This window comes from Rhinolophus sinicus, chromosome 5 (genome assembly GCF_057876585.1).
Source record: "Rhinolophus sinicus isolate RSI-liver-muscle chromosome 5, RSI-T2T, whole genome shotgun sequence".
Classification (NCBI taxonomy): Eukaryota; Metazoa; Chordata; class Mammalia; order Chiroptera; family Rhinolophidae; genus Rhinolophus; species Rhinolophus sinicus.
This window is the reverse complement of record NC_142505.1, coordinates 20,668,676-20,695,548: the sequence shown is the minus strand read 5'-3', so window position 1 is coordinate 20,695,548 and position 26,873 is coordinate 20,668,676. Positions and strand designations below refer to the sequence as shown.

The 26,873-nt window shown below is 38.5% G+C and overlaps 1 protein-coding gene across 12 annotated transcripts in view; it reads left to right on the top strand.

The window, feature by feature from the left end:
- Nucleotides 1–26,873, top strand: part of RBMS3 (RNA binding motif single stranded interacting protein 3) — a 1,228,141-nt gene that overhangs the window by 126,552 nt on the left and 1,074,716 nt on the right. The window lies entirely within an intron of this gene.

Sequence of the window (26,873 nt, the reverse complement as noted above, 5' to 3'; positions counted from 1 at the left end):
GTCTTTCCAACGCAATTTTACACCCCAGAGTCTAAACCAGAGGTGAGTAAATTGTGGCTAATAGGTCAAATCTGACCTTTCACTGGCTTTTGTAAATAGTGTTTTATTGGAACACAGCCAAGCCTGTTCATTTATGTATTGTCTGCGACTGCTTTCACGCTACAGTGGCAAAACTGAGTAGTTGCAATGGAGACTGTACGGTCACAAAACCTGAATTATTTACTATGTGCCCTTTCCAGAAAATGTTTTCTAATTCCTGGTTTAGATGGTCACCAAATACCTGTTTTCATTTGAGAAAATTTAGGAATATTGCCTTGAGGAGATAAGAGGCTGTCTTTAATATATCTGTACTATGTACTGCACCTAGAAAACTCCCCAAGGAGAGCCTAACCCAGCTTTCAGCTGCTGAGACAGAGGTGTAGCATTTATCTTTCACTCTTGAAATGTTACCTGGAGGGCTGCTGCTGGTGGAGGTCATTACGCAAACACAGATTCATCTCTACATGATACCACGTGCAAGAGATTTGCACAAATGGAAATTGTAATAAGGGCTGAGTATAATGTGTATACTTTAGTCACTTTATGAATTTGTTCAGTCATCTGGATGTCTTTTACTGTGTTTACCAGGAAATATGAAATAGAGAATTGAGCAATTTTGTTGTCAATTTGATCAATGTAGACAGGCAACCTGGATGCCTTTAGTTTAAAAAAAAAAAATACTCAACCCACCACCTCACTTGCTAGAATGTATTTATTTATTTTACTAACTTACCCAGTTAATTACGACAATTTTCCAATCTATCTTACCACTGAAGGCTTAGCCTGTTGGAATTTTACATGTGGTTGGTACAATTGAGGTCTGTTCCCACAGTGTAAGCTTTTTCAGTGTAGGATTCATGTTTGTTTATCCATCTATTTGCTTGGTCCCTTTGATCTATAGCCTAAATTGTCCAAATTTCACCTTCACATCAATCAAGTAACACTGTAGAAACACAAAAAGAAAGGACCGACATTGAAATGGAAGGTAGAGAAATGAAGCATTTGGAGAATTGCCCTCATGGCAAAGGCAAGGTGTGAGGAGAAAGGGTCTTGGAGGAGACAAGCAGGTAGCAGAACCATGGATTGGACTCTGGGAGGAGTTGTGTACGGTGAGAGGAAGCAGAAGCAGCCAGTGCTGTGAAAGGAAGCGTCAGTGGGAAAGAGTGATCATTTGGCTCATAAAGATAGACAAGGGAGCGGGAATGTTTTAAGGAGGGTTAGTGGCCAATAAAGTTATATTTAAGAGTAACCAATCTGAGAAAATAAAACTGGTGGTGAATTGCCACATGTTCTGATTTAAAGGGGGATCTTGAACTGGTTCCATCTAGTTCTACCGCAGACAGGTGTGGACATTTTCTCCTCACGCTCCAGCCTCCTCCTCCGGGTGTTCAAGGACTCTTCTATCACCGGGACTTGATGAGTGTCCTTGTCATTAAACAAGGTATTGTCTATATGGTGTGGGGCAGATGGGGTCAGGAGCAAAGTCACAGGAGACAGACAAGCGTCATCTTCGAGTGGGCATCAGTAGGCACCATGTTACTTCCTGTGACTTGATGGTCCTCACTGGCATCAATAAAAATACGTCTGGATGATGGTGTGCTGTCACAGCCCCTGCTTCTGGCCTGGGGTGGTACTGGTTTCTGGGTCTCACACCTTTCTGTTTACATAGTTCCTCTCCTTCCCCTTTTCCTGCTCATTTGTGCAAATAGTTTGTGCATTTTGAAGAATGGCTTTTGAACGTAATAATGAAGTGTTTTTGCAGTCTTTGTTTTCTGGTTTTCCCAAGAGTGACTCATACTCACAGTCTAGAAAAGAGCCCTGGGTGTTCTGTAGAAGGAATTTCTTGGGAAGAATGCTTTAAAATGCTATAACTTGGCAAAGTGGATATTAGATTTGATGATTTAGAGTTTATTGATGACTTCTGGCATTGCACATGGAGGAAGACATGTCTTAGGACCAAAGTTCACAGAGCATTCAAACGGGTTTTCTGGTTGGTTGGTTGGTTGCTTGGTTGGTTGGTTGGTTGGATAGCTGTTTGTAGATATAAAGTTAGAAGTGAAAAACATAGAAGTACTAGAACATTACAGAATGAAAGGAAAGACCACACACAGATCCATTTCTGTCACTCAGAGTTCAAAAGGCATCTGTCACAATTAAAGTTGAGAACCTAGGACTAACAGAGGAAGCAGAGAATTAACCAGTGTCCATGGGTCATCTCTTGAGGAGTGAGGTGGAGAGAGGTTACTGGCCAGGGGGGTAGGAAAAAAATCCTGCAGAGATATGTTGCAAGTGACTGACATCTTTCAAAAGCCCATGCTTCCGACAAGTGACCTTTCTTCAATTGTAAGAGGCTTTCAAAAATTTGATGAGTGAATGCCTGAGGAAGTAGTAGTTAACTTGTATCTTGAAAAAAGAATACAGGTTAGCTTGGCAGCTTTGAGGGAATATGAGGTCATTCTAATTAAGAGGATTTACCTAACAAGAATAGAAGTAGTGTAAGTCCAGCATATCCTGAAGACTCTTAGCAAACTGGTTATATTACAATCCATGCTTTCCAGGAGCTGGTTTGTGTTCTAAGGGTCTCAGGGCAACTTTGATTGTGTTTCCCGTGCTTTTCTTTGAGTGTAAGTGTGTAAACTATTTATCAAGTTAGTTTATAAACTTGAAGGTTCAGCCCACATCTTTTATCTCAAAATTCAGACCACACTGGTGGAATTACAGCTCTTTTGATGTAGTTTTAACCAAATGTTTTAATTCTTTGTTTTCGTTCCCTTACTTTGCTAAAGACCTTCTTGGTCTAGACCTGTGCAAATTTTAATGTACACACAAATCACTTGAGGATTGTTAAAAATGCGTATTCTTATTCAGTAGGTTTGGCAGGAGATGAGATTCTGCATTTCTTACAAGCTTCTAGGTGATCCTGACACTGCTGGTTTGGGGACCATATTTTGAATAGAAATGACTACATGAAGGGGAAGGAATGTGGTAGCAAAAAGGACTTGAGTTTTGCAGTGAGAAAGACCTGGGTGTTTTGGATTCTGGCTCTGAAACTTATGGTGACTTAAAACTTATGTGACTTGAACAAGTTGTTGAAGCTTTTTGAGCCTCATTTCATCACCTGAAAAATGGGGATAATGATACTGCTTTCACATGTACCATTCTAATCGATACATTTCCTGCTACATCTGTCTCATCCACTGTTTTATCTCCACGCCAAGCGCAACGCCTGGCACACCACGCATACTCCATATATATGTATCGAATGATTGAATGGATTAATGAGTCACCAAATAAATAGATTTGATTATACATTTTACGGTATAATGTGATTAGAATATGCAGCAGAGTATTTGGCCTTAAAGACATTTCAATAAATGTTGGTTGCCTCCCCATCTCCTTCCTGTCTGTCTGAAACAAAAAGCTGAATTTGGATGCATGTCTCAGACTATTGAAGCAACACCATATAAAACAGGTATTCTTTTTGTAATTCCTCAGTGAAATAACAGTTACTCTTCAGATAATAGAAGTTTGATGGATGAATGAGACAGTAGTTTTATAATGTTGTTGTAACACATAAATGGACAAGGGTAAATTAGGCAATCACTTCTCACAAATTGATCATCTAAATGTATGTTTCTTATCTGCTACTGGAGCGCTGGGAGGGAAGCAATTGTCAGAAAATTTGAAGCATTTTAGGATTCTGTGGGTTTAGAAGAGACTGGAACCAGACGCACAGCTGATCTTGGGAATACAAATTTAAAAAATCTGGCTAAACAACTCAAAGTGTCCCTACTTCCCTGAAGTGTCAAAATTTGAATTTAACAAGTTCAATCCTTTCAAAGTGCATGCAATAGCTTTGCAGCTTAGAGTTGACATTAATTTACGTATAAATCTGACAAAGTTTAATCAGATTGCTTGCTTCACTTTCAGTCAGTCAACAAACATTTCCTAAGTACCAACTATGTGCCAGGAATTGAAGTAGAAGCTGGAGAGATGGGGTGAGTAAGGCAGAACCAATCTTTGCCCTCCTGAACCTTATTTTCAGGAGCAGGCCAGGGAGACAAAGTAAAACAGGAAAGCTGGCCAAGGGCTGTACAGTTGGATTGGCTTTCAGAAGTGCATTCACTGAGATGACTTGTCAGATATTGATTAAAGGGGCTTAAAACCAGTTCTGATGGTTATTTATGACTTTAGAGCAGTAAGTCTTTTCCTAAAAGGATGGGAACTTTTTAAAAAATTCTTATTTTTAAGCCTATGATGGCTTTTGCTGTTCTGTTCAATATTCTTAGCACTTTTAGTGACAGGTACGTGCTAGGTGCTCAATAAGCATTTGTTGAATGATAAAAAAAAAAATGCTAAATGTACTCTTGGTGAATTCTTATTAATGATGACTGAGGACTTACTCTGTGTTTATCCAGGACTAATATATTATAATTTCTCTATTATAGATATCCAGTGTGTAGGTTCTAGCCATAATTTGTTTAACCCCCCCACCCCCCAAACTATGAAGCGATTTTTATTCTAAAGCATTTAAATAGGTGCATAAACACACACACACACACACACACACAAAACAAACAAACAAACAAAAAAACACACACACCAAAAAACCCCAAAAAACAGTAAATAGCTCTATGGACAGATAGTTCTTTATATTGATGATTCTCTCCTTAGTGCTTTTAATTTGTATAATAGCTGCATTGCCATTAGTGCTAGTTATTATATTTTAAAGTGTTTATTGAAGTTGACAGTAGACTGAGTTTGTGTTTTGATTTTGTTCCCAAAGCTGATGATTATGAAATGTATTATTTTTTAGTATGCATTACTATTTTATAAACCCTGGTGCAATCCCCACTACTCTCAATTTCTTAGGTACACGATTGTCAGCAAAGCTGCCACCTACTGATTCGGTCTAGTCCATATGCCACAGAACACTCATTGCTCAAAGCAGGAAGTGCCATAATGTCAACAGCAAACACATCTGGTCTTAAAAGAGGAAGAAAAGCATTTAGGTTAATATGAATTCTGGCAGATATGCAGATAGGTGTGTGACTAGCAAAACTCTGTTATTATGATTATAGCTATTATTCTAATAAGGTGGTAAAGAAGGTTCTATCACAGTATAGTAATATAGACTCATACCTGGGATCAGTGTCCACACCTGCAGGTCCATTTCATCAAATCATCAGGAAATCTTGGGCAGTCTCTGAATTAATGATGATGTGTGAGCCCGTGAGATGGCTGGGGGTCAGGTAAATGGGGCAGCCATTGATTTTAAAAACAGTCAACCATATTGAGATTAGAAGTACTTAGAAATGTAAATGGCATCAATTGAAGTATTTTCACTTTCTTTTTTTTATAGCTGCAAGGTAAATATTTAAAAGTGACTGAGAATGTGTAAACAAAACCACTGTCAAAATAGTTTTTCTTATTGCACTGAAGTGACAGTCATTCAAGAGATATTGTCCCAGGAAATCAGTCTTTAATCCTTAGAAAAAGTGAAGGTGACAAATAACTGCTCTTAACTATTTAGTAAGGGACGTAAGTCAGAGCAGAAAGACGTCTCAAAGTTGCATAAGAATGAGTGTGTGACCGTGAGTGATGGGCTCTATCTGGGAGGCAAAGGGTGGAGACTGAAGAGACCAAGTACACTGAAACTCATTTTCAAGTGGAGAACGTGGTCTTGAGAATAGGTGCAAAAAGAGACCAATACAGGAACCAGGGGCATGAAGCCAGTATGTGAGGAAGAAATGAAACATGGCTCTAGGCAAATGGAGCCTATCACCAAAGGCAGAAGAAGAAAAGAAGATAAAAGGAAAGGGAGAGTGGGAGAAGGTGGAAGGAAGAGAAGGAGGGAAGTAGGAAGGGAGCGAGAGAGAAAGAGAGAGAGAGAGAAACTCTAAACTAGCTATGTGCTAGTCATTGAGCAAGGCATAGAATCAGTCCTTTTCTAGTATTAAGCAAAGTGGATGCACTATATTAACTGGCTTTCAGATTGTCCTTTATAGATTTTAGGGGTGGGTGGGGCCTTCCAAGGAAGTAGGAAAACCAGTCATCCAGGGATGATCTCCAGTTCTAACAAGTTAGGATTTTCTGACTTTTATCAAGTCTCTAATGGAGAAGGATTGATGATGAAAAGTAAAATAACACTTCTGTTTTGTGCTTCTGATTAACTGAAAAACTTACTGTACTTGCTTAGTAAACTGTCCATAGTCTGACTTGATGATTTGCAATTAACACTTGTTTTCAAAATCTTGTTAATCTGATGCAAGCATTGTTTGGAATAGGAGTCCCTGAATTCCTTTTGACTCATTGGACCACCAAGTTCATATAATGGTGTCCAGAATACAATAGAAAATGGACTAAGGTCCTGGAAGGGATTGCTACTCCAGTGATGTCCCCAGTAAGTTGCATGTTACATAAATGACCTTCATTTGGACATGGTTTAGTGGTGGCATTAGACTTTATCTGATTGGGTAACATGGTAACCTGCTCTCTCTCTTATCTCCAGTAATGTAAAGATTGTGTAATAGACTGTACCCATAAAGAGGTGCCAATGTTTTATACGATTATTGGTAAAACAAAATGAATCCTAGTGGCAGCTTACAGGGTGGGGAGGGTGGCAAAAATGAAGATAGGGGGATACATTTTTAAAATTTTATTTAAATGTAGATTGTTAGTCAAAATATTGGAAAATCAATAGTGAAACATATTTTTTTTTAGGTTTTTTCCCCTAAAAATATAGTGTACAGAGAAGGATATAAGATATAAGAGAGGGAAAGAATAAAAGGACATGGTAATGATAGGAGAGCCAATTAATTCTTTCTGAGCCAGTGATAGGACGAGTTAATGACTGTGCCTAAATAGGAACGGATGCAGAGTCTATAGGACAGACGAAAATAAGGTATTAACCAGAAATCCTTCTCTGTAGTTCAGAATGCTGACCTCACAGTAAGGATGACAGATTTTCTAGATGGTGGGTTAGTCTTCTAGGTACAATGAAGACAAAAGCATGAACCTCTTCCCAACTCGTTAATAATGAGGAGTGCCTTTTTAAGAAACACTTCGAATGACCAGAATAATTGCTATTAGATTATTTGCCAATGTTATTTTAATAGAAAACTGCTTTTAAAAATTCTTAACTATAGGAAACAGTTTATTTTTCATTTTTGGCAAGCAGTAGCTGGCTATTTTGGTAAACCTTTTGGCACAGTGTGGGCCTTTTTCCCCTTCAAAGAACTGACAATATTAGAGGACGAACAAAAAAAGCTGCTGGCATGTATATTGACTTTATAAACTGTATTCTGATAAGCAGCTGCCACCAGACAGAAAGACCCACTCTAAAGTCTCCCCTGGCTGCCCTAGCCCTCCAGCACCTTGAATTTGCAATAGCTGCATCTCATTCCCTTGATAGTTTCAGGGTAGGTTTGTGCTAATAGTGTTCTGACAAAGGTCCATAATTATCTCAAATAATGTTGTGTTACGGTCACCACATTAAAAGAAAAATTGCCGAAAACATTTATTGATTTGTTTTCATCTGGCAGATATGGAGATTGGTTTTTGACCTGTCATTATGCCCACAAATAGTTAATTCCATGATTGTAAAGAAAATGAAGCTATTAGTGTTATTTATAGAAGGATATTTTAAAAGAACATTCGGAGCTGGTGAACACTCTCTCAGGCTTTTAAATGAAATAAGGAGATTCCCAAATTTAAAAAAAAAGAAAATCTAGAATGGAAATTTTCCCCTCTAAATGTAAGTTGAACACATTATTTATTTTGTATATCATTATCTGATAGGAGCAATAATAAGATCAATATATTTTGAAGCTAAGATGTTTTTCCCTAATTGTGTGCCTTTCCTAAGCCATTCAGCTCGCCTTAGTCTGGAGTCATCAGTCAGCCATATATCCAAAGCTTAGTGTGTATAGTATCATAATTATCACCTGGGGTGATACCTTCAAACCCTGAAGGTATAGTTATAATTCATATTCTTATGTCTTTTTTCTTTATTTTTTTCTTCCCAATGTTCTTTGTTGCTGTCAATGCACAAAGTTACACTTCTGTGACCTTCCAGACTTTTAACAGTTTAAGAGAATGTTAGAATCATTTTTGATATTTTAGGGCTTGATCCACATGACTACTGATGTCCTTCATAACACAGAATATATTTTGCTGCTGGAAAGCTCTAATGTACTTAAAATTGATGGAGAGAACTAATCTACTGGAGGTGACAAGTCAGTGTATGGTGAGTTAATTGAATGCTCAAATTGTCTTTTCAAGACAAGTAGGATTTTATTTTCCAACACAGTCAACAATTTCTGATGGGTTGGACCCCTTCGGTAACTGGAGCCTCACCCCTTGGTTTGTATGTATAGTATTTTTAGTTTGGGTGTATTTCACAGAGTAACTGTTTTCTGTTTAGCATCATCACTCAGTGAGAATAAGGCCAAGCATCCTAACTGTGAATGGCCTGACTTTGTGAATTGGAAATTTCCGTTGAAAGTGATCCTTGGCTCATTTTCCTACCCTCTGGGTATTTGCCGTAAGGCCACCATAAATGGTTTTGGCCTTAGTGTTCAAGTTCTTTGTCTAGTAACTGCACTAGACATCTGTCTCATTGCTTTTCCTGCCCCACTTCAATCTCTAAAAAATTACATAGATTTCTTTGCTGTGATTTTCCCACTGATCCTAACTTCTTGGAAGGCCTTATGCCTTCCTGTATTCAATATGCTCTTGAGCCTTTTCTCTGAAGCCTTCCCTGACCAGCTTGGGGATTGCCTTGACTGTATCATCAACTGAGCTAAAATAATGTGTTTCCGGTACTTCTGGAGTACTGTCTTGTCCTATGGTTTCTCCATGTGTGTATCTCCCCATCATCCAGACTCTTGATTCTGAGCTCCTTATGGGCAAGTTCACTACTATAATTTTGTATAGCTCTTCTTCATCCAGTACGTATATTTGTATATAGCTGAAGCAGTTGGGCAAGTTGAAAATTAATAATCTGAGTCCATCTCTTTGCCATTATGTTAGTCTCATACCCTAAAACAGAAGATTATAAACTTAGTAAGAACAGGGGCCATGATTAATTTAACTTTTAGTCCCCAGCACCTACAGACTCTCATGTTGTAGCTATTCAACATTGTCTGTTGAACTGAACTGAATTATCTCTAGTAACTAGATATAGCATGCCTATTTTAAAGACGTTGAGAGAGAGAGAGAGAGAGAGAGAGATAGATGACATAGTGTTCCTTCATAACTTGGCTCTGATTATTTGTATTTAACTGAAGTTATCTTAGCTGAGACTGGCATTGAAATGACTTCTGTTTTGGCTTTGGCAAAACCTTTCAATATTGATGATGGCTTGACTTGAACCACCACTTCTGACGAGAGTTGCCTTATTCATGTACACCCACCCCGAATGTACAGTATTTTAAAATAAAATTACCAATATGCCAAAATATTTTAAATGCTAGGAGTGGAACAAATCCACTAAGAATTTTTAGCTAGGCTCTTAGCACTAAGCTTTAAATGGAGATGTATAGTGCATTTCCAAATGTCTGAGTCTAACTCTCAGCCTTATCTAAAGAATGCTGGAATCACTGACTAAAAACGAATAGGGGCGAAGTGATTTGACTGATCAGCCTGACAATATTTCTCCATATTTACTGGTTGATAACACAACTTCATTCAGCCCCCTCTGGGGGCAATTTACCACCCAAAGCCTTTTAGGCACATAATATGGATGGTGGCTTATGAACAATGTCTAGACGTGCTATTAAATCTCATTAAGTGCCATTTTCATTTGCCCTGTCATTGTCAGGGACATTCCAACCATCTTTGTGAATAAATCTACCAAGAGTAGATCTACCTTTGAATTTCTAGGTGGTTAGATGTTAATTCATTGTCCATTCATTGTCATTTATTCATTTATAAATACAGATATAAATACTGAGAGAAAATGTACTGTCATTAAAATGCCATCAAAAGAGTGGGACCTGGGGGAGCTAGAGAATATATAACCTCTTTCTCCTACCCCCAGAAGTACTCTCAGCAGTCTGCATAACTTAAAGCACTGGAAGACCCTTCCCCGGAACCTCAGACCAGAGAAATTTGTTGGACATAGTATATAGCCTGGTTTTGTACTCAAGTAAATGTGTTCTATGTGTTCCCGAAAAGGCCAATATTTATCTATCAAGCTCACCAAGTTAAATTTACTTGCCCACATTAAGCCTGCATGATGAACGGTTTTATCTTGCCTATTACACCCTGTTCTATCATAAATCCCTAGGCAGGAGGAAAAAAAACAAAAAAAACAATTTGAATGGAGAAAACCACTGAGGGACAAACCATTCCCGTTTAAGATGGTTATTATACTGAATCACATTTGCTAACAATAATATGTAAAATACCTTGGAAAACCCATTTACTCTTATTTTCCTTCCGTTTCAACTTCTGTTGCTAACAACAACAAAAAAGGATGGTTGACATAGGAATGTCTGACTAACCCAACATTTCCATTTCCCTATTTTATTACCTACATAATATAGTATTCCTTGAACCAATTTCACTTGTTTTCTTATTTGTTAGATGCATAAATGAATGAATGAATAAACATGAGTGTGAAAGTATTTCTGTATTCTAGTTGGAATGCCCCTTCCAGTTACTGAAATTTTCACCTATTGCTTAGTTTTAAGGAAGTGCTCTATTTCTCAAGGAGGCTTTCTCTTGCAGTTGGTTGGCATTGTTCCTTCCTCCACCACACTTCCATAGATCTTTGTATTTCGTTTAGGTAACTATTTTAATCTGCTTTGCAGTCAAGGTATTTAAGTCATATTAGTGGTCACCTCTAAAGTGTCTCATTCAATTTAAAACTACTCATTTAGTGGTTTTTATGCTTCTTTCCTTATGGTCTGAAAGTAGAGCATAGGACATTTAGAAGGTTGGATAGATCGTATCAGGGTGACCAGATAATTTAGAGTTCAAACTGGACTCTTTTGAGAATGAATGGGGTGGTATTAATAATTATGTCATCATGCTGGGACAATAGGCACGAGCCAGGACCTTCCCAGGCAAACCAGATGTATGGGCTCTCTAGGAAGCATGAATGATAATTCTGATTTAAATAAGACTGGGAAATGAATGAGAGATGTGCAGAGGGTACTGTATTCAGATCTGTTTTCTCTCCCTAAGAATAAAAGAAACTTTAATGGGAAGCTGTGAATATATATGCCCTTAGTATTCCTACTGGGGATCAGTATTTAATGACAAGAGAATAAACATGCCTAGCAAATTATTGGATGGCCCAGACTCCAATGTTTGTGGGTGAGAATACAAATAAGGTATGTGGTTTCTATTGTACAGGTTTATTCCATATACTAGATGAATTCAGGAAATAATTGTTTATAAGTTGGCATCATGGTTATGTACATATCTGTAACTACATCAAGGCAGTAAATGTTTATTTATATTTGTATCTCTTACAACCTCTTACGTGTGTATAGTCGAACACTGTGTGCTGTGAAATTTTGTAGAATCTTGGAAGAGTTTTGCTAGTTCAACTTTTGATGTTTCATAAAATTCCTGACTGGTAGAAATCTCCAATTATGAGGGACTTATTTTCAAAGGAAGCCATCCCATTTTTGAATGGCCATATTTATGGAAAAATACCCCGTTAACTTAAGTGAAAAATATGTCTTGTTATAACTATGACTTGATTTGGCATACCTCCTGAACACTCATCATCTACAGGGCATTGTGAGTTTCCCCGCTCGTCCTCATTTGACCTTCTGGATCTATTCAGAACACATTTAATCCCCTTCCTTTCAAATAGTTGCCCTCTGCCATCAGGTCTCCCGAGTTCCCTCTTATCAAGCTTTGTCCTTACCAGGTTTTTCAACCCTTTCTCATATGACTTACTTCCAGACCAGTCGTTCTGTTCATCTTTGAAAGTATCCCACTTTGAAAGTATCTCTTGAAAAGAGATACCCAGTTTGGAGCAAAATCTTCCAGGTGAGGTCTGAGCATTGCAGAGTACAGCAGCTTATTACCAAGGCTGCCGTCCAGTGACACAGACTGTGCATTATACAATGGTGCCTGGCGAAGGTGGCATAGGGAAGCTAACTTCTAGCTTGCGCTCCACCCACCAAGCCACATGTCCAGGTTCAGGCTTCTTGGAGGAAGGACCTCCATTTTCTTATTAGCACAAAGGCATGATATGGGCTTGCCAACTCCAACTCAATGACCCCTTCTCACCTTGTCCACTTCCTAGACTCTGCACATCTTAAAATACAGCCTAAGTTTTCCTGTGCTGTTTGGCAAGCATATCATTCATGCATTATTTTGACCTTGTTACTAATGAAAAGTCCCTGGTCTTATTTATATGAGCTTCTATTAAGGCAGATTTCTGCTGTTGTACCTGATATTGATATATGTCATTGGAAAGGATAAAAACTTTCTGCAACTTATACAGATTTTCTTCCACATTGACTTGAAGTCATCAGTCAACACTCTTTGGGAATAATTTTTTCAACCAGCTGTTAAGACATCTAACTCCTACTCCTTTCTCCGTGTTCTTTAAAACGGTGTCTTGAAACAGTAAAATATTTTGCTGAGATTGTTATTTTATGTTCATGGCATGTCCCTGAGTCAACCAGATTTGGCAACCCTATCGAGGTAAACAAATACTAATTCTTGGTAATCACTTCTTTTGACGCAGCCACAATTTATTTAATATATACATTAGCATTTAATTAAGGCTTGATGTCAAGCTCACACATTTTTGCAGTCTGTTTCCTTTCCTCGTTGCTCATCCTAATTCCTTTTGAAAAACAGGACACTCATTTCTCTCTGCACACCTGGAATCTCTCCTGTTCTCCTTAAATCTTCAGGGAGAATCTGTGAGTATATCTGCCCAATCACTCATTTTTCAAAAATGCATCTGAGAGAGGACAACTAGGCAAACTGTATCAGTCAGGATATACTAGACTTCGGTGCAGTAGTAAATGGCCCCTAAACTAAGTGGCTTAAAATAAGATAGTTCTCACCCACATATATGTTTAGTGAAGGATGGTTGCAGGGCTCTTTCCATGGCATCATTGTTCTTCCTATAAGACTCAGGGTGACAAAAAACACACGAATTGGAACAATGATGGCTGCTGGGACAGAGAAAAAGGAATATTACAAAGCATGCACTGATTCTTAAAACTTCTGCTCTGAAGTTACACACACCACTTTTCTCACAGCTTAATGGAAAAAACAAGTCACACTTTTCAGGTGTGATCGAAAAATACGGTGAATGTTTAAATTTAAAAAAAGTTGTGACAGTAAAAGACACTTTGCCATTACCCCCCTCAAAATACTCCCTTTCACTTTGAATACTTATCCTATAATTCTTGCCACTTTCTGCTGCAGTTCTGGAAGTTCTGCAGCAGAAAGTGAGTGTCTTTAGTGAGTGTCTTTACTTTATCCTCCATCATTATAATCCTCCACGTCGCACATTACTTCTGGTATGGCAATTTCTGTCAAATAAAAACATTACAGTGTGTCCTCATCCACCTTATTCTCTGAATCTGGCACCGAGTGACTTCTGGCTCTTCCCCAAAGTCAAAATGACCATGACAGGTAAACGTTTTAAATGGATTCAAGACATCGAGGCAGCCGTGACAGCGCAACTAAAGACACTCACGAAAGAGGACTTCCAGAACTGCTTCAGAAAGTAGCAAGAATGATGGGATAAGTGTGTTTGAAGTGAGGGGAAGTATTTTGAGGGGGAAATGTGTCTTTCACTGTAATAATTTTTTTCCCAAATTTAACACTCACCACACTTTTTGATTATACCTCCTGTATTTGTATGGGTGGGAAGTACAGTCCCATTATATATCTGAAAAGAGAAAGAACAGAAACATGTGAACAGCCAAATAGACCAACTGAAAGGTTTTCCTGTTGATACAGGAGTAATGGAATTGACAGATGCAAACTTTACCTCAGAGGTTAGACAATTTTTTAAACAGATGCAATTAGAATCCCCAAATTCTAGAATTAAGAAAAAAATGCTTCATAAATTAAAAACTCCAGCAGACAATTTGAAAGGATAATTAATAATCTCTTCTGAAGACCAAATTAGATTCCTAGAAAATCAAGTACAGTGATCATCTCACAGCACAGAGCAAAAATACAAAGAAATGAATATATTCTGTAAAAAAGTATAAGAAACATAGAAGGCAGTTCCAAGGCACTTAAGTTTGCAAAAAAAAAAAAAAAAAAAAAAAGAAATCAGGAGGAAAAAAGGAACAAATATCAACAGAGCAATGATAATCAAAAAAAGACCAAAAAAACCCAGAAAAGTTTCTTAAGATTAAGAAATATTTGAAATTTCTGTTTGAAAAATATAATCCAGGTTTCATAATAAACGAAAATATGTGTATACATATGGATGTGTGTCTATGTATATCGACATACATACACACATTTGTATATGTACCTGTACATACATGTACACATATTTCTACACACCTATAAATATGCACATATATGTAAATACACTTATGAATACATATCAGTGTGTGTACACTGGAGTTATAAATACATAAGGATGTGTGTATATTATGTATAACACATATAAAACATTATATATACCATGCACACACACACATACATGGGGCTGTGTATACGCAAGAGAATAACATGGGGTACATGTATAATCTCTATCTCCTGGTGAAATTCTGGAAGGACAAAGAGAAACAGAAACTTTTCTAAGCTTCCAGAGAGAAAGAATATATTTCTTAGTAGGATAAGAGAATCAGACCAGCACTAACCTGCCGCCACTGAAGCTGGAAGACAGTAGGGTGTTGAGAGACTATTGAGCGGGGGAGTGTCCAGAAATCGCATCTGAGATTTCACTTATCAATCAGAGAGAAGACAGAAATCTTCAGTCATGCAAAGGGTCAGACTGTAATCTATCCTTATACTATATCTATGAAAATATTTGATGAACTAGTAAACCAAATGAAAATTGAGCCAGAATAGACATTTCAAGACATAGGAGAGGAGCAATGAATAGTGAATTTCACAATACGAATATACAGTTAGATATTTACTCATCAAAAAAGCTCTCCAAATGTGCTACTGTTGTTTTTGTTGTTTTATCTAATTTATAAACAGAAAAACAGAGACTTGGAGAGAGCACACTGGAATTCAGAGTGGCAGAGCTGCAATTCAAGCTGAAGCAGTTTGAGTGTAGAGCCCAGGCTCTTAGTTACTTATCCATGTGACTTTCCTTGAAGCCTGGTGTCTTAATCTGTTTGGACTGCTATAATAAAATACCAGACTGGGTGGCTTATGAACAACAGAAATGTGTTTCTCACAGTTCTGGAGGCTGGAAGTCCAGCATGGTTGAGAGATGGCCCTCTTCCAGGTTGCAGGCTTCTCCTGTACCCACACATGGCAGAAGGAGCAAGGGAGCTCTCTTTTATGAGGGCATTAATCTTACTCATCAGGGCTGCCCTCATGACCTAATCACCTCACAAAGGCTCCACCTGCTAATGCCATCACATTGGACATTAACATTGTAACATACGAATTTGAGAAGGACACATTCAGACCACAGTACTTGGGTTGGGGGGAACTGTTTAGGTAAAACAAGAAAACCGGGAATTAAAAGGAAAAAGAGATACATCTGTCAACAAAAAGTGTTTGTCAAAAGATACCAAACATAGTCTAATGATCGACTATAGACTAAGAAAAAAAATTGTAACACATGACAGATCAGTTTATGTAACTAATATTAATCAGACCAGATGATATAAATAAATAATGAAATTGAAAAATGAGCAAAATATATGAACAGGTCATTCACAGAAGAAGGGTGCAAATTGCCAACAACCCTGTTTCCCAAAAAGTAAGACCTAGCCAGACAATCAACTCTAATGCATCTTTTGGAGCAAAAATTAATATAAGACCTGGTTTCTACTCCTATTCTATTCTATTCTATTCTATTCTATTCTATTCTATTCTATTCTATTCTATTCTATTCTATTCTATTCTATTCTATTCTATTCTATTCTATTCAATTCAAGACCCGGTCTTATATTATAGTAAAATAAGACTGGGTCTTATATTAATTTTTGCTCCAAAAGACGCAGTAGAGCTGATTGTTTGGCTAGGTCTTATTTTCAAGGAAACACGGAATTTATAAAAAAAGATTACACTTCATTTGTAATCTGGGTAGCACAAATTAAAACATAATTTGAATAAAATTTTCTACCCTTTGGATTGGTTACAATTAAATGCAGGTATAATATTATATTAACCATATAACTGATGAGTACTCTGTTATATGCATACTTTCATATGTTTCTGGTCACAGTATAGATTTTTATATTTAGGAAAAATTATCTGGTAGTATCTATGACAATTAAATATATATATATATATATATATATATATATATATATATATATATACACACTTAGTAAACCCATTGGGAAACACATTTCTATGGAATTCACAGCATATTACATGAAGACATTGGTGTACTGGTAAATGTCTAACCACGGGCTTTCCAGATAGAAAGAGAGGAAAAAAGGAAAGAAAGGTTGGCAGGGTGGAAACTATGTAGGGAAGGGATGGAAAGGAAAGGAAGAAAGAAAATCTCTTGCTTGTAGCACTTGCCACTTTCTGTGCTGTAAATACTGCCCCATCACGAAGTTCCAGTTGCTAATGTGCAGAGTTGGGAAAACATGAACACAGGTGTAAGGGCATGCTCCAGCACACCACTGCATTAAGCTGCATGCACAAGAACCTCAATTGCAACATGACTGTGATCCCATAATGTTGTTTTCTGTATTTTCTCTGTATTGTTAGACTTGTTTTTTAAAAAAAACGTTTAATACTTTTGTAGTTTTTGACATTCTTATAAATATTTTTAAAGAATGAGATTCACTAAGTGTTCTACAGTTACCACCTAAAGTCTTTCAGTATTTTAGGATCTGATTTGTTGGGTTCTGGAGTCTCAAATTCAGTCAAATCCTCCATTACTATTTCCTCATCGTCTCTTAGACATTGTAAAAGAAATCTAACAGCTCCATAAATAAAAGGAATCTTCAATACTGCAACGTTGGTGAAGGAATGATAGATACCTTCACTGGACAATCTGTGTGTGGCTCTACTACCGGAACTGTAAGCTTCCTTTCATTTTCAATTTCACTAGAATGCAAGTTCCATGAAGGCAGAGACCACAGTTGTCATATTCTCCCAAGTTTCCAGAGGCTAGGACAATTCCTGGCACTTGGGAGTTACTTAATAAATACTTAATCGGCTCGTAAATCAAATAAAGTAAATTTTCTTTTTGCCATACTTGACCCATTTTTGTCTGAAAACATCTTGAAAAAAATGACAGCAAGAGAGTTGTTCTCCTTTTCTGCTTTGAACAGTAGCTGACTCTGTCTAACTTTGTTTTGCTTTTTCCTTGAGCTTAAAAGGACTCAGAAGAAAACCTGTGTTTCTTTATATGTTGAAAAAAATCTGTGGTTCTTTCTTTGCGTCAGCCTTTTGGACACTTTGTGTGAATCCTTCACACTGCACCTTTTTTCTGGCTTTTGTACTTACCCTTTAAAAGTATAAGCTCATCAGAGAGCTTTCTGTGCAGCCACTTTGTAAGTATTATCATTTAAAAATCTATTCCTGTTACGTTCATTTGTATCTGTATCATAGTATTATCAGCATTTTCCTTTTTAATAATCTCTTGTTTCAGCTATTTTATTTTTTAATTTCTCAAGGCTTGTTGTCATGGTTCTCTTCGTTTTGGTCTGATCAGCAAAGAACTTATGGTTTCCCAGCATCCTTAGCCCACTGGACATGGGTGTCACTAGGTATTGGACTGCTTCCCTCAGTTTTATACCTGTCTTTGTTCCTCACCTCAAAAGCCCTTGGGCTGTAGTATATGGGAGAGACATTTCACTGTCTCTTCACGGGTTAATGATGTAGGTAGTGTTTGCTGAATGCCCACTTCATATCTGTCTGAGTCTGTATTGCCTATTTTATTATAAGCTCTTAGGGAAAAAACAAATGTCAAAGTATCTAATATAGTGCAGTTCCTTTGGCCACTTAAATTGTGTGAGTGTGTGTGTGTGTGTGTATTGCATGTGTAGAAAGAAAATATTTATATGTTTCTAAACGAAAAGGTCTGAAATAGGTTGGTATTTAAGCAATCCCAAGTTCTTTTAAAAGAGTGTAGAGTCTATGAGCTGTGGGTGAGTGGGCAGCAACTATGGAGGGTTGGGGGATAAACCTTAGACCAGGGGTGTCAAAACTGCGGCCCGCGGGCCAACTGCGATCCACAATCCATTGTTAATTGGCCCGCAGCAAATTCCAAAAATATATTTAATTTACTTAAATAAACCAGGTGAGGCAATACGTACTTCACCTCGAGTGAGTGGCCCGGCTGTTTGTGTATTTTACCGCATATGGCCCTTAGTAAAAAATGTTGAAAAAAGTTTGGACACTGCTGCCTTAGAGTATGCACAGAGTGGCTCCTTTTCCAACTTAGAAATTAGCTATAAAAGGGTTCATCACCAAATTGGTCATATTTGTACGCTGCCTGTTTTATCCTTTTTGCATGAAAAGAAGAGGAAGCAGGAAACTGGGAAAGGGAGAGGAAATATTCTGTGCTAAGTGGTCTGGCAGACAGGAGAAATGCGGTTTGTTAGTTTCAGTGTTAGAGAAAGTGAAAAATTACATATGAATAAAGGGCACATGAAGTTTAGGTATTCATAATGCTAGCTAGATGATTTTGATCAAAGAACCCCACCTAGACCATGCACGCATGTACACACACACACACACACACACACACACACACACACACACACACATCCAAGAAACTAAGGATAGCATGAGGCCTAATTAAATAAAATCATGCTTGGTTTGAGTAGTAATTGATAACAGTATAAGGTTTGTAAGCTTGGCACCTAATTGTACCTGGGTGATTGAATTTCTTTTGCTATTGGTCTGTGTGTTGTTTGACTAAATATAAAGAAAGGTGATTGTTTTAATAAACAGGTATATTTTATTTAAAAAAAAACGTACTGAAGTGAAATGATTGAGCTATTTATAATCTGTTTTAGCCCATGAAATCATTGGTAAGCCACTACTGCTCAACTTGCAACTATTTGAATTGTACACAGTATTTAGGAAGAAATAAATAGCCTCATTCTGTAAAGTCATGCCTATAAAATGACAGTAAACTTCATTGTAATTAGCTGTTACATTCTGATTAGGAACAGATAAACCTGCCAAAGAAGCCGTATCTTGAAATCTGTGGCCTAAACATTCCATTGTCTGAGCTCAGGGGATAGAACTTCAATCTCAGGGAATCTGGGATTCTTCCCTGAGTTACTCTCTGCTTCACCTGCAGAAATGGACATATTCTCTGTCTCTTGCCAGATTCCCAAGGGAGTATGAAGAATGAAATCTTTAAAGCTCTGCAGAACATATATAAGTAATCATTTTAATTGAATGCTCTCCTTGGGCAGACAGAATAGGCCCTATGATTTGGCAGGTTCCTGTTCACCTCCATTACCTATGATGGAAATGTATAAATCCCACTCTAACCAGTTCACATGCTAGTATCTTCAACAGGATCCTGATAGATCTGCCAACTTAGATGGATGTGACTTCTAACCAGCTTCATATTCCAGTTGTATACCACACTAGAAGGTCAAGGCAGATCCAATTTGGGCTGTTCACTTTGTCATGCATAGTAATGAATTCGTCTCCACTTTCTCTGGTGAGAGTACTAAGATGACTCTTAAGAGATTAAAGTGTTTTAAAATGATGACCAGACATGAATTTGGGTCATAATTCAATTCAACAAGTTATTACGAAGATTCCTACTAGTGCAGGGCATTCTACTAGGTGTTCACTAGGGGAAATGTGTCCAAATGCCAGCAACACTGGGTCCCTTCTCTCAAGGAGCTTAAAAGGTAATCTAGAAGGTAAAGGGATACATATTTAATACCAGTAAAAACAAATTGTGGTGAGGCAGAGCACGTTGCCAAGGAGAGATAAACTCTCTGCTAGAATCAGGGGTAAGTAGATAGAGAAGATGATTTGAGGCAAGGCTTGAGGACTTGAAAGTTTATTACTATTGTTATGTCTGCAGTTTTAAAGCTAAGCACCTACCTAGCTAGAAATAAAAATGTCCCCCCAAGATTTCCATTATTTTAATGAATGGGCCTGAATGGGTCAGGTCAGTGCCTGACCCCTAGCCTAGTATTAATTAAGTCTTTAAACAAATGAGAAACTTGGAAAACATGAGAGAAGAAGCAGAGGGAGGGAACTCTGAGAGAGGGACCAAGACTATGGGTTAAATGGTGACACGGTGTGTGTTTACCATCAACTCTCTAAATAGACTGGTCTCAACATGGTGGTCATCGAGTCTGAGCGTGAACTTGAGAGAGAAGGGGCGATATTAGACCATTAGGTCCTAATGGGAGACAGGATGTGAGGAAATGGAGTGTACATGACTGAGAGAAACCAGGAAATGAACAAATTTTAACAAATTGGGCCCTGTTTTCAGACCTACATTTAAAGTGAAATTCATGTTTTGGGAGCTGCCAGTTTTGTTGATTTTTTTACAATATTGTCTCTTGCTTGGATTCCAAACATTTTGTGCATTTTTGCTTTCATGGATGCCTGAGGGTTTTACCTTGACAGTGTTGATATACATAAGCCTTGTTTACCCAAACAGTGGCTTGGGATAATTTTATCTGTCTATTAAATAGAATAATATTCTTTTCCTACAGATGTCAAACATTACTGTTTATGATTATGAGGCTGTTTGGATTGTCATAGACAAAGAGAACAAAATTATAATTTTACATAATGAACCAGAAAGCAGGTCAATTTATACAGTAAGTGTTGTTTTTTTTTCAAGAAAATAAGTTGATCCTTTGGATTTTATTGTGAAGTATAAAATATCCTTTGAATTTTATATAGTAGAGAAAGTCTGTTAGTGTGTTTCCCTTTGCCGCTTCCCCTTTATCAATAAATTAACACTGTCAAAGCAACTACACCAGTCATTAGCAACAACAGCAAATAAACACCAGCCGATTGGTCGGTATTGAATATATTAGTGAAACTAATACAGAGAAAGAGCATGTTGTGAGTCAAGAGTTGAATAGAGACTAGAGCTTTGTGGAAATGTTACTGGTCAGGAACCAGGAAACCTTTTTTCTTGATTTGGACTTTGCTAACACACTAGCAGAGACTTGACTACGTTGTCTTTTTCTCCGGATTTCTGTGTCCGTGTCGGTCAAATTTAGAATTGGAAAACATGTTTCTTGGTTACAGATAATAACCACAACAAACACTTATTGAGCACTTATTCTCTGCAGGCACTGTGCTAAGCCCCTCACTTGTACAATGCCATTTAATTCAAATGACAGTTCCTTTGAGGTAAAATTATTTCAAATTTTTAGTTGAGGGAATACATGCATAAAGTGTATCATGGTGTAATGTATCGGGCATCGCACTGAGTGCTTTTCATATGTTTTCACCTATTTTAATGTAATTCTCAAAACAGCCTTGCAATCTATAATAGCTCCATTTCGGACAGAAGGAAATGGACTCCAGAAAGCAAAGTGACTGCCCATCTTCTCCCTATAAGAGCATGGCAGATCCAGGATAAATATACAGGTTTCCTGACTCCAAGGCTGCTACCCTTCTACGCTACCCTATTTATGCTGAAACCATTGGAATTGGACTCTTTTCATGTCTATAATTTTTATCTATAGAAGAAACCTAGAAATGCAGCAACTTACAGGCCAAATCTGGTCCACAGATATGTCTTGTTTGTGTGTATGGTAATTAAAAAAATGTTGTAGTTGCAAGCATTTTAGGAAGCTTCCCACAAATCATTTAGATTTCTGGCTTCTCTTGAAAAATGGAAAGATCTGATATCCCGAGGTCCTACCCCCTACCTGGCAAATGACCACTAGGACTGAATCATGTGCTCTCAAGTTTCACACAGTGCCCGCCCAGCCCTCTTCATTTGTCTGTGTTACCTTCGGGCCTTTTTGTTCATATGAGTTTGTGACTTCTGGATTAAAATAAAGATTTCTACTTCTCCAAAATCAAGGAAGGTAATGATTTGCTGCGCAGCACAGCAAGTTGGTTATTCTATTTTGCTTCCTCCATGTGAAATCAATGGGAATGAACGTCCTAGTGGTGTGATTTCTTTTTTGCAGGGCTTTTCCAGACAGAGCATTTCTCCAGGGTAAGTGACATTTCAAATTCAGGAAGGCGAGCCGAGTCATAATTGGTCCTGTCACCATTTGGGTTTGATGCTGGCACCTCATGTGTTTGCCCTGGTTGAGTAATCTGTTTGCATCTGGGTAGACCACACACAGGCAAATGTGAACTGTGTTTATATTCATTTCCTGCCTGGGAACTTGGTTCCTCCAGGTCACAGCTTTGGAACGACTGATAGATTGGAAATTTACTGGTGTAGACTTGGATGGGTGCTGTCCTTAGTAACCTTCCTTGGGCTATAGCAAAGGGGACTTTCTCATTGACAGCTCCAGTGGATTAGAGCAATTGCATAAGCTTTATGTCTGAATAGAAAATACTTAATGTAATCAAGACATTTAGTACAGCTGACCCTTGAATAACACAAGGGTTAGGGTTGCCAACCTTCAGCACAATAAAAAAATCTGCGTGTAACTTTTGACTCCCCCAAAACTTAAGTACTAATGGCCTACTGTTGACCTGAAGCCTTACCAATAACAGTCGATTAACACATATTTTGTATGTTATATGTATTATATGCTGTATTCTTACAATTAAGTAAGCTAGAGAAAAGAAAATGTTATTAAGGAAATCATAAGGAAGAGAAAATACATTTACCATACTGTATTTATTGAAAAAATCTGCATATACGTGGACCCATGTAGTTCAAACCTGTGTTGTTGAGAGTCATTAATGTATGTCCACTTTGTAGATGAGGCAATCGAAATCCAGAATTGTCTAAAGTTATATTAGCTAGGCAAGTACCCATCATATATCACAATACTGCTCAGTAATGAGCAGGATTCCTTGTTATATCCTGGGTACCTCTCCCAGGCAAGTCAAGGAGCTCTACGCACAGAATTCCTGAGGAAAGACAGATTCACCCCCGCCCCTTCATTTCCTGTGAGCAGCTGGAAGGGCCAAGAAGAAAGGGATCAAGCTTATGAGACTGAAAACTCCTAGGTCTGCTCTGTGCCTTGTCCTGGGACCAACTACAGAGGATTCCTAGGGCCTCTTTCCCCATTGGGAGGATCTGGCAGAATCTTTGCAGGAGTGACATCAGCGAGGTGCATGTGTAGCTTTCTGGCATTCAAGATCGTGTTCTTAACCTCTGTCTTCAACAGTGGGTTACAGGTAGATTAGAAAATACTGGAAGCCCTCCAGGAGGAGACTCATTGGCACCATCTTCATTAGGGACTTTCTATGGATCCTGTCCATGGAACCCCGAGGGATGCCTAATCCAATTTTGGCAGCCCTGCAAGAAATATCCTATTGCACTGAGCATCAGAATTTTTTATTAGAAAATGTGGTCACCTTCGCTAAATCTCCAGCACTCTAGTTGGCATGATGAGACTTACAAAAGGAACATGCATAGAAACAGCTTCAGCCTTCATGGAGTTTGTACTCCAGTTACTATGGTCTAGCATGAGTATAAAAACAGTCAAACAGTTTACAGGCTTCTTTGAGACACTAACCATCAGCACTGAGAAAACACTCACACAATCAATAACCCCGTGTCCATTCCTGATTTGTTACACACACAGACGGTCAAGGACAAGTGCCATTTGGGGATGAAGGAAAATAATTGCTATAAAACTAAGGTGGGGAGATGTTAACCTGCCTTAAGAGCGGAGACTGGGCAGAATTAGAATTGACTTCAAATAAGCCACCTTTTAATATTTAGCTACTTTAGACATTAACAGGAATATCAAGGCACCGTGTTTAATATTATAACTTGTACGGGTTAAATTACCAATGATAAATTCAATGCAAACTTGAGCACAGTTTGGGATAGTACAGCATATTTTCAACTTGACTCTTAAGAAAGTGCTGAAATCTTCCTTCTGAGTGGGTAAAATCCTTGGTAACCTGTGATGTCGTTTTTATGCCGTAATGACACTCATCGCATGCAAAGAATGGGAGAGTAAACAACCCTAATGGAATGTGTTTCCTTTATCCCTTTTGCCATGGTTCTTTTTCAGTAGGCCTATACCTCTGAGGGTGACTGTTGATTAAGCATTCTATTTGCATTCTATTGTATATCTCACATGTGAGAAATGTAGTATCAAATTTCTCCCATACATAATATGCAGAATACTTTTGAATTGATCAGTCATCTAGAACTTCACTCTGAGACTCAATTGTCTGGCTCTTGTGTCTATTTTCAATGTATTTCATGTAAAAGATTGTTTGTTTATCTGGCTGTCGGATGAAGGATTTGTATGTGAATGGGGGCAGAAGTTAGGGAAGATCGATCGTGAGAATATGTTGTGTGTGGCTTAGAGGTCTCTGGTGCTTCCTTTCCATGCCCTTCTTAAACCTCACTTCTTTCTGGCCATATGACAGCTGTTTATTATTCTGTTTGCAACTCATTTCTGGATGAATTACCCATTGCTCCGTCTGCTTGTCATTGTTGTGGCTTCTTTAAGTTCCCATATGATGGGGTTGGGGTGGGGGGAAACCAGTCTGGTCTTTGTAAAGGGCTGGCCTTTCTAGTCAAATTAAAATTATTTTTAGAAAGCTGCTCTAGAATTTAAGTTTCCTTGAGCAGAAGGATTTATGTAAAGCCATATGTTGGTGTGATTTCCTCAGAGAAAGCCTTAGAAATGTTCTTTTAGCATCTCATAACTGGTGGGTGGCTACAGTCTGTGGGTAGGCCTGCCCTGTCCACCTGCAGCTGTGGCAATCTCTGTGGAATGCCGATAACGTGAGCTTATCCAGTAGCTGTTTGCTCTTGAGGTGCTAGAGTCAACCAGGAAGGGCCAAAAGGATATTACAGTGAATTCTGTTAGTAGCCAAGTTGGGATTCATCTGTGTAACGTGGAGTGATCTGTTTAATCAATACCTTATCTGGTTTGTCCGTTGTGAAAGGCTTAGAAAATAATGCAACAAAATACTCAGTTCTGAAATAACACTGTCGTTTCACCTTCCTTTGATTTGGAAGGTCTTTTGGAATCTTTATATCCTGGGGGAGTAGCTAATAAAGACTCCAGGTATAGAATCTGAAAAGCCAGCCTTTGTGCTACGTAGGAAGGGAAATAAAGTCCCCTGGGCCCAGGAGAGGGATGAGAGCCTGAAACGAAGGTGGGCATGTTTGTAGTTAGAGGTATTAATATTCACCGTTATCTGCCTCTGCTACTAGTCCTCAAAATCTTCACTTCTGGAGTATAAGATGTGTCAAGATAGGGCCTCCTCTTTACCTGTTTTGGTCCCTCACCTATTAGCACCCAGTTGTTCCGTGATGTACTTTGAGGTGCGTAATAAATCAGATGGCTACTGCTTTTCAGCAAGGCCCGAGATTTTCCAGAAAGATCTCCCAGGAATGGACCTAACATTGACCCACCTAGCTCTTCTAGCTCAGTTTGCCTCCGACTTGACTCTCACTCATAAATAGGCTAAGAGAACACATATAATGATGCAGCATCTCCCATCCTGTTGGCATGTAGGGCTTAACACATACATGCCATGTGACTCTGGTGTCCTACCTTGGTGCCCTGTCTCGGTGCCAGCTTCCATTCTGGTCTTCCAGGCTCATCCTTCAGAGGGTTGAAAATAGCATCACAATTTCCTTCTCTTAGGAGCTTTCTCACTCTTGACAAGCCCATGAGACAGATGGACATGACCTCTATGGCCTCTTCTCTGTCAGCTCTGATTGAATATTCACTTTGCAGAGCATCATGCCAGGTATCGTGGAAAATTATAGAAGAAGGAGGCACTGCACTCCTGGCCTTTGTACATCTTATCAGCTTTCAGGATAGACAGAACCAGCACAAAGCAAAATACATGAAAACTCAAATGTTAGCCCGACATACATTGTTTGTTGTTTATAAATCCAATTAACATAGCCTGGGAATACATATTTATGTATACTTATAGCTATATGTACAGAAAACTGAAGCATTTGCTGAAAAGACTGAGGTGACTGGAGCTGGGCAAAGGTAGTTTTCTACTGTGTAAGTTTTAGTTCACCAGGAATGACCCGGAGACAAGGATCTGAGAGCAAGTAGTTTGTTTGGGAGCACCAGTAAAAGGCCAGGGAAAGGAAAACAGGGAAAGGAAAGAAAAGGTGTGTTGCTGAGCCAGTTGTGGATGACTACGAACACTGGAGCTCAAGCCTATGGGGAAATTCTGGGAACAGCCAAGACCATGCCATCAAAATTATCCCTCAGATTCTATCAGCCACTGATTGAGGACTCCTCTCAGGACGAGTTAATACCCAGATGTTCCTGGACTGCAATGCCCAGGCAGTTTTTGGAGAAAATCCTCATGCAAAGAGATGAAGCTAATGGCAGTTGGAGGCTGGCCTTGGAAAAGCTGAGGGACAAAGGCAGAATATGGACAGCTTCAACTATATTTACAGCTGTTAATGAGAGCAATGCTTGGAAAGGAAAGGAGACTGGGCTTTTGAACATGGAGGAAACCACTGTCTATGAAGACCAGAATTAACAGCGGATGAAATTGAAGCCAGAAATCATAGGCTTCATATGCCAGTTACCTGAAGGCGTGTGGCTCACGTGGCATAGGAAAGAAGGTCCAGGCTACCAGCT